Below are 13,432 nucleotides of genomic sequence, written 5' to 3'. Positions count from 1 at the left end.
TGGTAAAGTGATTCCGTATCTTTTTTGCAATGTCTACATAAGTCGTCTTTTTGATCCGGGTTTTTTCTCATCCATCTCATTTCGTTTGTTTGTAGTGCATTTAGCCGCAGTCGCAGAAATTGGTCTCGATGGTGGCGAGATGGACATTTGACTAGGTATTTTGGCTGTACATTTAGTCTATTTAGTGCAGATCCTGAAGGGAGTGTACATTTGAGGAGTGCTCTTTTTTCACTATTACGAATCCATCCCCACCATTGAAGACGTTTTTTGACAAGCTGCGGGTGGCATTGCAAAGAATCAATTTCGATGTCAGCGGTCATCATAATTTGGTCTACTTTATAGGTCCACTCCCTTAGAATCTTGTTTGAGTATTTTGTAAGCTGGTTCTCCAGGATGTTCTCTTATTTTGCGTAGGAGTGCACAAGCTTTCCAGATTGTTGAGTCGTATAAGGAATTTATCCCCAGTTCGTATCGCAAGCTCGTCATCGAAACATATCTGGGTAATCGCAGGGCTTTGCGCCAAAACAACCCTTCTAGAACATCCCATACTTTAAAGTCGAGGTTCCATGCACATTCGGCCCCAAATGTAATTGCAGGTAGTACTTTATTTAGGTAGAATGTTAGTAGTGGTCGAACAGAACATTTTCCGTATTCATTGTGTAATTTCAGTCCTTGTAGGGCGTATGTTAGCATTCTGTTTCGCAGATCTTGGTACCATGGCCATTCTCTGATGGAAGTGCTGTAAATGATTCCGAGGTAGCGTATCGACGTTGTTGTTTCAATTTCCTCGTTTGCCACATACCATTTAAAATGGTTTGATTTCTGACCCATCGTGTTCTTCATTTTTATGATTTTAGTTTTGGCTGTATTGATCTTGAGCATATTCTTTGTGAGATAGCTGTTTAATTTAGTCAGCAGCTGCTGTAATCCTATTGCTGTCTGGTCAGCCAAGACAATATCGTCTGCATACAAAATACAGTTTAGTTCTTGGTCATTTATTCTCGGTGGGAAGCACCTTACTTCTTTTAGCTCGATAGATAAGTCGGAGATGAATAATTTGAATAGCAATGCAGCCAGCGGGCATCCTTGTTTGACACCTTTTGACGTCGGGATTGAGTGTGTCAAATCTCCATTCTGATTAGTTTGAATACGAACCAATGTTTCTTCGTATAATGCTCTTATCGGGTTCAATATATGTGGAGGGCATTTCCATTGTGTAAGGTTTTGCCATAGGCGGTTTCGGTTTATTTTGTCGAAAGCTTGCTGCATGTCCACAAATGCTAAGAAAAGAGGTTTCTGACCTTTTAGCGAGGCTAGTTTTAATAGGTTTAGTAGTAGTAAATTTACTTCAGTGCCCACGCCTTTAGTGAAACCTGCTTGCCGACAGTCACCGATGTTTTCTTGTTTAGCCCAAGCTGACAGTTTTTTTTGTAAGAATGAAGCGAATAATTTTCCAATTGTATCTAGCAAAGCTATCGGGCGATAGTTTGCCGGGTCAGCTCTAGCGCCCTTTTTGTGAATTGGCACTACCACGGCTGTTCGCCAAGAAGAAGGTATTTCTTGTGTAGTTTGTATTTTATCAAATAATATTTCAATAAACTGTGCCCACCGCTCTGGTTCTTTTTTAAGCATCATATTTGAGATGTTATCAGGGCCTGGGGCTCTTGAATTCTTTAGCTGCATAATTGCATATTCCTGACTGTTCTGTCAGCAGAACTGTCGTGATTGGCTGATCTATGGGTCTGCTCATGGTGTGACCCCATGCATGTGGTTATTCCATGTACATGGGCACGCACCGCTGCACTCGGGAATTTAGTGGGAAGTGTTTTACCACATCAGCCATCAACCATCAAAAGAATTATTGTTTTCAGCCAAACGAACAAAAAAGAACAAAGTTGCAAGTGTAAAACATATGAGTAATATGGCATGGTATTTTTCAGAATCTGTCAGCAGTGGTATCATTATACCCCTATGAACTATCCAACTGTAGTGTAATTCCCGGCTGAGAGGTCACTGGACGCTTACGCATAGGAGGCAAAGCTCCTAGAAGATAACAGCAGTCATTGGCGTCCGATTTTTGGGGGGAAGGAGTGGGATTTGTTACTGTTGCATTTAGGATGGTTAAGTTTATTATGTTGAAGTTATTGCATGTTAATTTGTCTGTTGGAAAAAATGGAATAAAGTAGTTAAATAAAATCAAGCTCTCGGGTGCATTTGATCACTGCTAGCGGCACCTCCCAAAACAAATGACAGGTTTCTAAACACTGTAACAGTTTGTTGATGTCAAAACACCTACATTAAATGAACAGAATACACCTTGTTATCTTGGTATTGCAATATAACATTTTATACATATACTACGTCAACTTGGATTTCCATGACTGAATGAAACACTAGGCTTGTTGTCTTGCTCTTCAATTGGCACAGAACTCGTTATTGACCTTGAATTTCCTAATCAGTGCTGAAAATTGAAACTATTAACGTGGGATCCCACCAGCGATTGGGGGAGGGGAGTCTGGTGGGGGGGGGCACTATATAGTGTGTTGTGCTGGGGCTGGGGGCATGGGGAGACTCAGGAGATTTTTTTCAGCCTCTATAAATACTCCTTTTCCTTTTAGGAGATTCATTATAAACACATGTAATATAAGCCAAGAAAGGAGAGCATTTCCTATAATGTTGCAAGCAACGCATAAAAGGTGTACAGCTTTTAAACATACAAAGCTGCATTCAAATATGTTCTGCAGAGCACAATCCTAACTGGCATATTCCCAGAAATCCTGACCAGACGTTCATGTGGTCTTGTGGGTAAGTCTCTCCTGAGGGAGTTTGAATCTGGCCCTCGGACACGAAAGCAGCTAAACAACTGCCCAAACCCTTGAAGAGTGCAAATGGATTTCACGGATCCGAGACCCAGTGAGGCTTTCTTTGCTGCATCCCACATCTGGGAAAATTCGTCCCAATGACCACCGCTGAGTGATTTGGCGGTACACACTACTGTAGATACCGTATCATACTCACACAGTTCAGGTTGTGGAAAAGGGGTCTTAAAAACAGCTAAGAAATAAATCACTCTCATAGAAGAGGTACTTGTGGCATTCTGGGGAACATTCAGCATGCACCCCTTCCGGGAATTCATTTCTAGTGTGGCCAAGGCTACTGAGGCTCGCAAATTCCATCTGCCAAGCTTGGTGCTGCTGATGGCCCTGCTCCCTCCCAGAACCGGCCACGTTCCCTCACCCACTCTCTTCTTAGCTGTGGCCACCTCATTTCACCTGCCGTCATATGCCTCTTAGTCCCATGCGCATCAACTTCACAGATCGCTTCCTCAGCTAACCTCATTTCACCACCCATCCCAAGGCATGAAGAGGCAGAACAGACTACTGCTCTAAATCCACCGAGTGTGTGTTGTAAATGTTTAGTGCTGCCTAAAAGCCAAAACTATTGTCATGGGAAGTGTAGAGTAAAGCTTGAGGAACACACAGCTTGTGGGTGCTGTTTGGTGATCTAGCTACCCATTGACCACCCCTGGCCATGCTATTCCCTATGGCCATAACTACCCACTAGCTGCTATTCCCCACTAAAAGCACACACCCCTTGGATGTCTTTGAGATGCTCTAGCAAGCAGTAACATCAAACTATGTCCTGTGAAGGCCCTGCCAGTGTTATTTCAACATATTCTTCTGAGAGCTAATGGCTTAATTGCAGTTGCAAATGTGCTAATGTTGTAATAATAAAGCGTTATTCAAGTATAACTTTATCTCTTGATTTATCAGCAGTACATGTTTCCCCAAAGCTGAAGTCTTGTTAAAAACAGGCATTGGCAAAGCCAATAGTTTTGGATTGTGTATACTCATTTACCAGGCACTGCTGTCCTATGCCCAGGTAATCACACCATTGTCCAACTGCTGCCGTTTAATGGCCAGGTAGCACTATTATGGCAGTGTGTTAGGGAGAATTCTCATTTATATGCTAATCCCCTTCAACCTTAGAGACCCCAGCTCTTTTTCTGGACTTTAGGACTTTTTAATTTTAACCCTGGAGTGAGTGAGACCATTTTTTCTCACTCTCTCATTTGTTTTACCTGATTTGGATTATATGTTTCCTCTGGTTATGGAGTCTGACGAACTCCATAGACATCTACTTTTTGTATGGTGACACATAGCACCTTCAGTGCAGCGTCACAGAGAAATCCTTTTGATTTCTCAAAAGGTTTAAATACCTTTTTCTTGTGATAACTACTGTTCTCAAGAATAGTAAAGTGAAATTGACTTTGCTTACCTTTTCTCTTTGTAGGTCCAGCACACACCATCTAATGTGGAGTGCTGGGGGGTTACCTAGTAGCCACTTATTCTACATTCTCATTTAACATTTTTTTTATGTTACCCTCACTACTTTAAATGGATGGTGGCAGTGGTTTCATTTTCCTACCATTGTACTTTTCTACCGCAGGCTGAAACCTCAACTGCAGTATAGCACTCATGGGTGACTATTTTGTGAAAATGGCCCTTGTCTTCTTTTTTTGCCATTTTATGTTTGTGAGGTCTTTCTTGGGTTTGACTCTGCGTGCCAAGCCAGGTTTGAGCCCTTTGTTCATTTTGCCTTTGGCGGGCTTCAGTCCTGAAACCCATCTCTGGCTCCAGTGTGTCTGGAAGGGCAGGAACTGAGGGAGGTTCCCGAAACTGCACTGTCCTTCATCTCTAGGAGTGCCTGAATGCAACTAGTCCTGATTGGCTGAAAGCCACTCTGCTGTGTTATTGACAGCCTAGGCTGTGCATGAATGGGAGAAACCTGCTTAAAAGGCAAGGGTTTTGGGACTATAGGCAGAGTCGACCACTGGGAAGAACACCCGATGAAGAAACCACGAACAAAGCTTGCTGCATCCTCCTGGACCTTTGAATTGCCAGTTGAAGCCCTGCTGCTGGGCTGAAACTCCCTTTTCTGATCAACAAGAGAAGCTCCGGAAGAGACGACTTCTTCCCTTGGGTTAGTGGGACCAACTAACCCTGAGATGAACTCCACTGGACCATCTTCCCCGACTCACTGTACTTCTTTGCTGTTGCAGGAACCGAGAGGTTGAGAAATCTGTAGTTGAGTGCAACATCTACAATCCGTCCAGAAGTTTCAAGAGTCTACTTAGGACCCTCCAGAAGTAGGACGACCAGAGCTTGAGTCCCCTCACCAGAGTGCAGGACTCAAGGAGTGAAGGAAGCCCAACTGGTATCCAAGATCTGCTGTGGTGCTGTTTACCGCGCTCTGAAACCACAAAGTGCCACTGATCCGAAAAGAGCCCATAGCTGCCGATGACCTCCAAATTGCTGCCGCAGGAGTGCTCCAGATGTCCTCCATCTTGTCCCCATGACTGTGGCTCAGGAACCCAGGATCTGCATCGCTGCAACAGGACAGAATCCAGCTGGACCACTCTTCTTCAAACCAGAGGTACTGTTCAGACTTGGCATACTTACCTCAGTGTCTTTAGCTTTGCTCTTCTCAGTTGAGACTTGCAGTGGCTACTTTTGTTAGAGTTCATTTCAACTATGCTTTCCACAAGTGTAACAGCTTGTGACCCTACAAGTGATTACTACAAAACTCTCTAACTTTGTTCAAGACCTTTATTAACTACAAAGTGCCTCAGCTCCATAGACTGTGGTCCAATTGACTTTGGCTGTCCTGGTTCCCTGCAGACTCTTCTAGTCCATTGACCTTGATATTTTCTGTCGCTCAGAGGTGATGACTTGTTTTAGACTGTTATTGTGGGGAAATGTTTTGTATAGAATTCATTGAAAAGTTTAAGTATACTCACATGCCCTGAGAACCTGTTTAATCTTGATGCTTCCTTTAACCTTTCCTTTCTGCAACCTCAGAATCTGCAAAGTGTACTAGTGATATAAAAATGCCATTACTGTCCTTGTGAATGAAGTCACCTCCGGTTGTAGGAAGTGTGTAAAACGCATCTCTAAAGAGTATCCACTAAACCTATGCTGATTCTGGAGAAATATTGTAAAGTATATTTGATTGTTACATATCTTGCCCTTTTTAAAGAACCCTTATTTAAAAACTGATGATAAATAAATAAATATTTATAACTGAAACCTTGAGTATAAGTGTTGCCTGGCTACTTGTATTTGGAATTTCATTGCTACAGCTCTACAGCTCACATTTACCCCTCTTGAGAGGCCTGGCTGCTCAGTCACACTACCAACTTGTGTAGTACAGCCCGATATAAAAAGGTGGGTTACCTAATATCAAGTATACAAGTGTTGTGTAGTCTCACACAGTGTTACTACATCAATTATTGCCTAACATAGTGCCAGGAAAATGCCTATCCCATGCTTACAGAAAAAGCCAAAAGGGTTGGCTTTGGCAATGGCGGACAGTCGATAATAGCTTTATTGCTCCGTAGCTGATATTAGCACATTTAAAAAACATTTTTGTATCTGCATGTAAAAACATACTCCTATTGGTTTTGCACTGAATGCCAGTAAGAAATGCTAGACCACTGTAAAGGGGGACCCTCTGCATCCCCTCATCAGCCTGGACATCTGTGGACTCTGGCACTGGAACAAGAACAAAGGAAGGCGGACATCCAGATGCGAGTTTGCAGTCATCTTTAAGTTCATAAAGGTACACTGGAAGCACACAGAGCTCCTACAATCAGCTTGCCTTTTATAGGCCTTTTGAGAATGGTGCAGTACTTCATACAATTTCAGAATATATATCTGATTGGTCCCTTCATCCAAAAATATACCCTTTCTCTTATTTTATTGGTTTGCTTATCTGCCACTCACCAAGCCTCATTCGCTCCTTTTTGGCACACTTCGTCTGACTGACACATCGACTGATAAACGCATTCCAGACTCAGCTAAACATAATAATGTATCCTTCAAATCCTGCTAAGAAACAGTTCTTATTTGCTTCTCGAGGTCCTGCAAAATTTACTTGGCAGTTTATACTGTGGGAAACCTCATGAGCTCATCTTATTTGTTGCTAAGTAAGAAGCTGTTCTGTCTAATTGGTAGCCTTCCCATGCCTTTATCTGATTTACTATCAATCATTCTCTGATTTCCCTGCCAACATTTCTAAATATACCATCCCAGGCGTACTTGTATACAGTGAACTGCTGCCAAATAATTATTCAACATCAGAATGATTCAGGGCTTTGCACACCTGCTTTCAAGACACCATTTTGTATCTGACATCCATCTTAGACTTTATCTCAGTACGTTCAGCCTAGATGTTCGGCTACCAAACGGCAAACCAATTTACTTTTGAGCATAACCTTTTCTCTATCCAGATTCCAGAATATATTTCATATTCATGATATGTGAGTAATACTAGAGACACCTTTTACTTCGTGAGTCATTCTAACCTCAAAAATATATGTCACCCGATATGCACTCTTTATCTTCAAAAAGCACTATAACTCTGACTTTTGCAATATTGGAACCATTGATCAGCCTATTATCATATCTGTATTTAGTTTGTGGGTGTAGGGTCTAGTGCCTCTTATACACCACAGTAAGAAAATATGTCCAGACTGGATGCATCATTGTAGGATAGAATGGTCACGAACGAACACTAATCATGTGGGCTTTGCCTCTGATGACAAAACAAAAATTACATGTCACAGTAAGAAAACCTGCCTGGTTGCACCAATGTATGTAAGTCTGTATGGCCACATAAGAACACTCATCATGTTGGATTTGCCTCAAACATCAGTGTAAAATGCCAAGCCACAGTTAGAAAATATGTCTTTGCTTGCTGCACAAATGCACCCACCACTCCATATATGAGAGCTCATGATGTTGGTTTTGTCCTTAAAACCATTATAAAATTCCATGCCACAGTAAGAAAACATCTTTGCTTGCTGCATAAATGATGCCCACATGTATGAAAACTCACCTTGTTGGCTTTGCCCAAAAAATCAGTTAAAATGTCATGCCACAGTAAGAAAACCCGAGCAAGATAAGTTCCCAGTTAGGGAACTCCCATGCCCTGCACACTATTTGTGTCTGTCTAGCCAAATATTTCAAGGTTAGGTTTTAGAAATTCATAGTAATTTTGGAAGAAAATACAATAGCAAACATTAAACACCAAAAAGTGATAGAAGTAGTTTCTTCATACTATAGAAAATTAGTAAACATGCAAGTTAATATTTGCATTTTTTCAGGATCTATTGATCCAAACAGAGTTGCCCAACGCGTTTCGAGATAAGGTCTCTTCTTCAGGGGCTGATAATGTATTCAGATTTTCAATCTATTTTAAAAGAGTCAAACATAAATCTAAATTAGAATTTCACCAAAAATATTAATTAATTAATAATCTGTGCATTTCAAGTAACTGATATCAAGACAATTCAAAGAGAATACAAAATCCAAATGTTACTTTGTGACCATAAACAATTGACCATCATGATTACATGCTCAGTAAAAGCCTATCTTCCAGCTCTGTATATTCTGTGGTCTGGACATACATGCTTCAGCATGATATATTATGCTCACTGGCAGATTTTTTATTACAATTTGAGGAAGCCTGAATGATTCCGGTTAACCAATACTATTGTCCCTTACACAAATGGGTAATACTGGGTTGTTTGATTTTGAAGTGTCAGTTTTCTACTGAAGGGTCATAATTCATCAATTAGGATTTTAAGACACATAATGTTGAACCAGGTTAGACCAGTGTTAGCCCTCATAGTGAATGTTTCCATCATGATTCTTACCCTTTTCGCTTTTCCTTAAAATCAGAGTACTTTTCTACTTTTTTCTCTTATACTTTCTATGACGGTAGTTTTTCACTATCATATGACTTGACAATGTTATTCAACTCGTATCTAAAGAGAATGTTAAAGAATGGTGGAATCAGCATTGTGCTAAAAAATTAAAAGGCTAGATATTTGCATAAATTCTCTTCATTAGCATGCAAATAAATCATACCGTGAGGTTTCTAATGTCCAGATGAAAACCAACTGGGGCTTAGGGAAGTAACACTTAACAGCTAAAGCCTGTTTGAGCGTTGAAGGACTGTCAATTTAGTGCCTCTGAGTTGTGTTTAGTACATCTCTGCAATCTAAAAAGTACAAAGATGGAAAACGGAAATTGTGGACACCGTTCTTGTAATGCTCTCATTGTTAACTTAAACGGTAGTAATCCGAGCACTTACTAAGTGATACTGTAGGGATGTGTAGCTGTTCAACAGCTGAGTTTGCCGCGTAAGTACCGTCTGCTAGTTATAGTGAAACCCAAGTGGGTCGCACTAGAGTTAAATCTAAGGATTCTCCGTAATCCCTAGGGATAAGAAGAGACATCCCAGTAATGTGAAAGATGAAATGTTAAGCTCTTTCGAGTAAGAGACATAAAGATGCCTATTTAGAAACTCACTTAAGTCTTCTGATGTCCTGTTTGCAGTTGGGCTCATTGCTGGTGCCGCTGAGGTTGATGTCTAAAAGACAAAATGGCCGTTTAAAAATACACAGCATTTGTTTATGATGTCATTACGTTGCGTGCGTACATGACGTCATATATATAAATAGACAGTGTCCGTGAGTGCTAAAATAGTTTGTACGAGGGGAACTAGATTGTGTAGATCTAAATAAGTAGGGTGGATCAGTAGATCTTGTCAAGAAAACGTATTATTTTTTAACTGCTTGAGTAAGTAGATAACCCGATGATGTTATAAGGAGAAGTTACATTTTAAATTTTGGAGACGCGAGATGTAGCCTATGCTTTTGTGTCATAGTTGTCTCAATGATGGAGAAACAAGTCTAGTTTTAATTATAAAGTGTGTGGCAGTATAATCTCACCATGTTTGAACAATCTTAACTTGTCTCATAAGCAGATAACAAGATAGTGTTAGCTATTCATGTTCACCACACTGCAGGTCCACAATATTCATCTGAGTCAACTTTGATCTCAGTTCATATTATATGCAAAGTGCATAAAAGATACACATATGAGTCTATTATCATTTTTCCTGTCTCATCTGTGGAGTTCACAATCTGATCATACCCATATTACATTTAATTTTTGATAGCACCTCTGTATATATATATATTCAGTCGATATTATAGGCAGAGTCCACAAAAGAACACCTTATATGCCTATTGTCATATTAGTCCCATCTATAGAGTCTGTAATCATGTAATACCCATGTCATAACATTTTTGACAGCTAATGTATATTGTCATGAGTGTCATGTTTGACTTAGCTTTAAATTGTTTCCATAAATATCAGAGATGGCGTAATTGACATTTGTCCATCATAGATATTTTGTCAGGGAACATGGGGTTGACTTAGTTTAGATTTTATATCCATTAATAATAGAATTGATGTCTGACTTTGCTATAGAATCTGCTAAGATTTGTACATATTTCTGGTTATCCTTAGCTCCTAGTTTTTATGTGCTTGTAAGAAATGTATATATATTTCAGTCAGTGAGGGGTGCTTTATTTGGAGAGGGGTTATTGAAAGGAATGGGCCTAGGTAGAATTCCTCTTAAGGCCATGAGGTGTCAGTGCATCTTTAACAGCCACAGAACCTCCTTTTTTAGGAGGAGGAAAGCCTGAAGAGGGCAAAAGAAAGCAAAGGCTAAAAAACAAATAACAGAATCTATTATTGTAAACATCTCATCGAAACAACTGACAAAAACCCACATTGACATCCTAAATTTGGGGCTATCATGTATCCCGACAAATACGACGATCTTTGAAGAAGTAAATTTGTTCAAATTAATACGAAAAATTGAACTCAACGTATTCTTTGATTCACTTCTGGAGACAATTGAACAAAAGAAAAAATCTGACTACCTAGAATTGAGAAATAAGAGCTTGTTTCATCTACAGGTCAACCATCCTATAATCAACCTTTTCAATCTCAAAACATCTAAAGACCTGAGACGACTTAAATATACTACACCCAACAAAGTTAACATCAGGAAACAACAACTAAAGTTAATTAAGGAATTAGCAGAAGATCCCTCAATCACCTTGAAGCCAGCAGACAAGGGGTCAGCACTGGTACTAATGGACACTGAATTTTACAACAAAGGTTGTCTTCATTTGTTAAATGATCAAAGTACTTACCTGGTTCTGGACTCTGACCCCATACTTTCCATAAAGGACATGGTCAAGAAAGTTATAGACAAAGCCACGGACATGGAATGGATAACGGAACACACAAGCGATTTTTTGGGAACTTATCTTGCTCTAGTTCTATCCACAACCCATGTGCCTGAGTTGTTTTCTTCTCCCCGTAGCTTGAATTACATAATAATCCTACTTATCTCCTCATAACCAAGCCACAAAAAGTTAAGGTACACTTGGAGTGCAAGGTGATAATTCACATTTGATACAGTAAGAAAACCTGTCAGGACTGATGAGAGTAATATAGGTTTGTATGGCCGTGAAGAGCCCTCATGTTGTCTTTGCTCTTAACACCAGTATCAAATGCCATGCTACAATAACAAAACCACAATAACAAAACGTGTCTTTGTAGCATATTCCCCTCACCTATCCACCATATGTAAGGACACTCAATACATTAGTGTGAAAGAAAAGGGGTCTTTGAATATCAACCTTCTGTGTCCTGAGCTAAACAGTGGGTGGCGGCTGTCTAGTGGAGTAACGGAGTAAATCCCCCTGCTCCGGTAGAGAGTAAAACATGCGCAGGGCTCGAAAGAACCCTTCTCTACATAAAATGCAGCACCAAAGTTCAATAAAAATCCACGCACAATGATTGTCAAAAAATAAGAGTGCATTCAAAATGCCCTTTCTGAGACACGTGTTTCGGCGACAGGCTCGCCTTTTTCAATTAGGGCTAGTAGGAGTGAGTAATGGTCACGTTTAAAGTTTGTTGGTTGCTTGTTCATGGGATAAATCCCCCCTCGAAAGAGGTGAATGATTTCTCAAACATTGGTGCCGGCATTTTATGTGGAGAAGGGTTCTTCCGAGCCCTGAGCATGTTTTACACTCAATACATTAGATTGGCCGTTAACGGGAGTATAAAATGACATGCCATAGCAAGAAAACATGCATTGGGCTGTCTACACAATGCCCCCGCCACTTACGAACACCTACACATGCGCACACACACATTAATATAACTTCACACTTGCAGACTCACACAGCTTCTCTTAATCATTCACACGCGCATGCAGAACATTCATAGTATGTTCTCACCCACCTGCGCAATTATACTGCCACTGTCACATGCATGTATCCTGCTCAAATAAACGTTCTCTGTCACACTCATACATTCACACAAACGCATGCATGCAAAAATCATGCATACACCATATTACTTTTTTATTTAAAAAACGTCCTGGGCCTCACAGTGATCTTCTCTTCAGGGTGAGCCTCCTGTTGTCCTCCAGATGCCACCACGTTTGAGGAAGAGGGTCGGGGTCTGGAGAAGCCCTTCACCCCTTCTCCTACCTATTCTTGATTGAGGCAGAGGTCAAGGTCACCATTCTGACCCTGCCTCCCGGATCCCGCCTGAAGCACAGGTGAAGAGGCCATCACTACCGTTCATGCACCGGATTTTCCACATGCGTGAAGACATGGGTGTTTTATTTCCTGGTCTTTACCCATGTAAAGTTCTGCACAGGGCATAAGAGACTCCACCAGACTTTGCATTTGCAAATTACTGAAATGCTTTAAGATTCTTTGTAAATACAAACACATTTGCATTATTATGGAACAAAAAAACACTCGCTAAATTATGCAAATCCTTTTTTTGCTGGGTTACCTTTACTTTAATTTGAATCTGAATGCAGCAATCGCAAAAGCGCACTTCAAATCCAGAATAGCGAGCTTGTTGGATCAAAACTCCACCCAGACACTCACCTCCCTTATCACTATGCTCACTCTCTACACCAACACACAATCAGAGCGCAGGTACACCCCTCGATCAATTTCGGCCCAGCTGCTCACATAGGAACAATACTCCATGAACACCTCAACATTCTGATAAAACACAGCCATGCCCAGGAAAATCGGCCTAGCTGCACACATAAGTGTCCGACACAGGCCTAGCACAGCCAGAAACCAGTCTTGGTGACCTTCCTTCAAACTGCATACATTCACCTGATATCAAATACCACCACACCTAACGCTAGGATGCAGCTACCATCAGGTAATTGCATCAGTTGCGCACATCATAGCTGCACCCAAGCACCCTATGACACCCTACTCTCTCCACTGACCTGGAATACGGTCCCCGAGAGCGTTCAACCTACCAGCGCTTTGAGGTCCTACCAATGATACATAGAGCACTATATAAATGCCAAATATAATATAACATAACATAACATAACATAACATAACATAACATAACATAACATAACATAACTTTAGAGACCTAGAGGATCCAGAAAATGAAGGTGAGACGCCACCACAGCACCTTCACCCCTGCATATTAGACTCCCTCAGACCCCCACA

Source organism: Ambystoma mexicanum, chromosome 11, assembly GCF_040938575.1.
Source record: "Ambystoma mexicanum isolate Mex_15411 chromosome 11, UKY_AmexF1_1, whole genome shotgun sequence".
Taxonomy (NCBI): Eukaryota; Metazoa; Chordata; class Amphibia; order Caudata; family Ambystomatidae; genus Ambystoma; species Ambystoma mexicanum.
The sequence above is the reverse complement of the archived record's forward strand: the minus strand, read 5'-3'. Positions refer to the sequence as shown.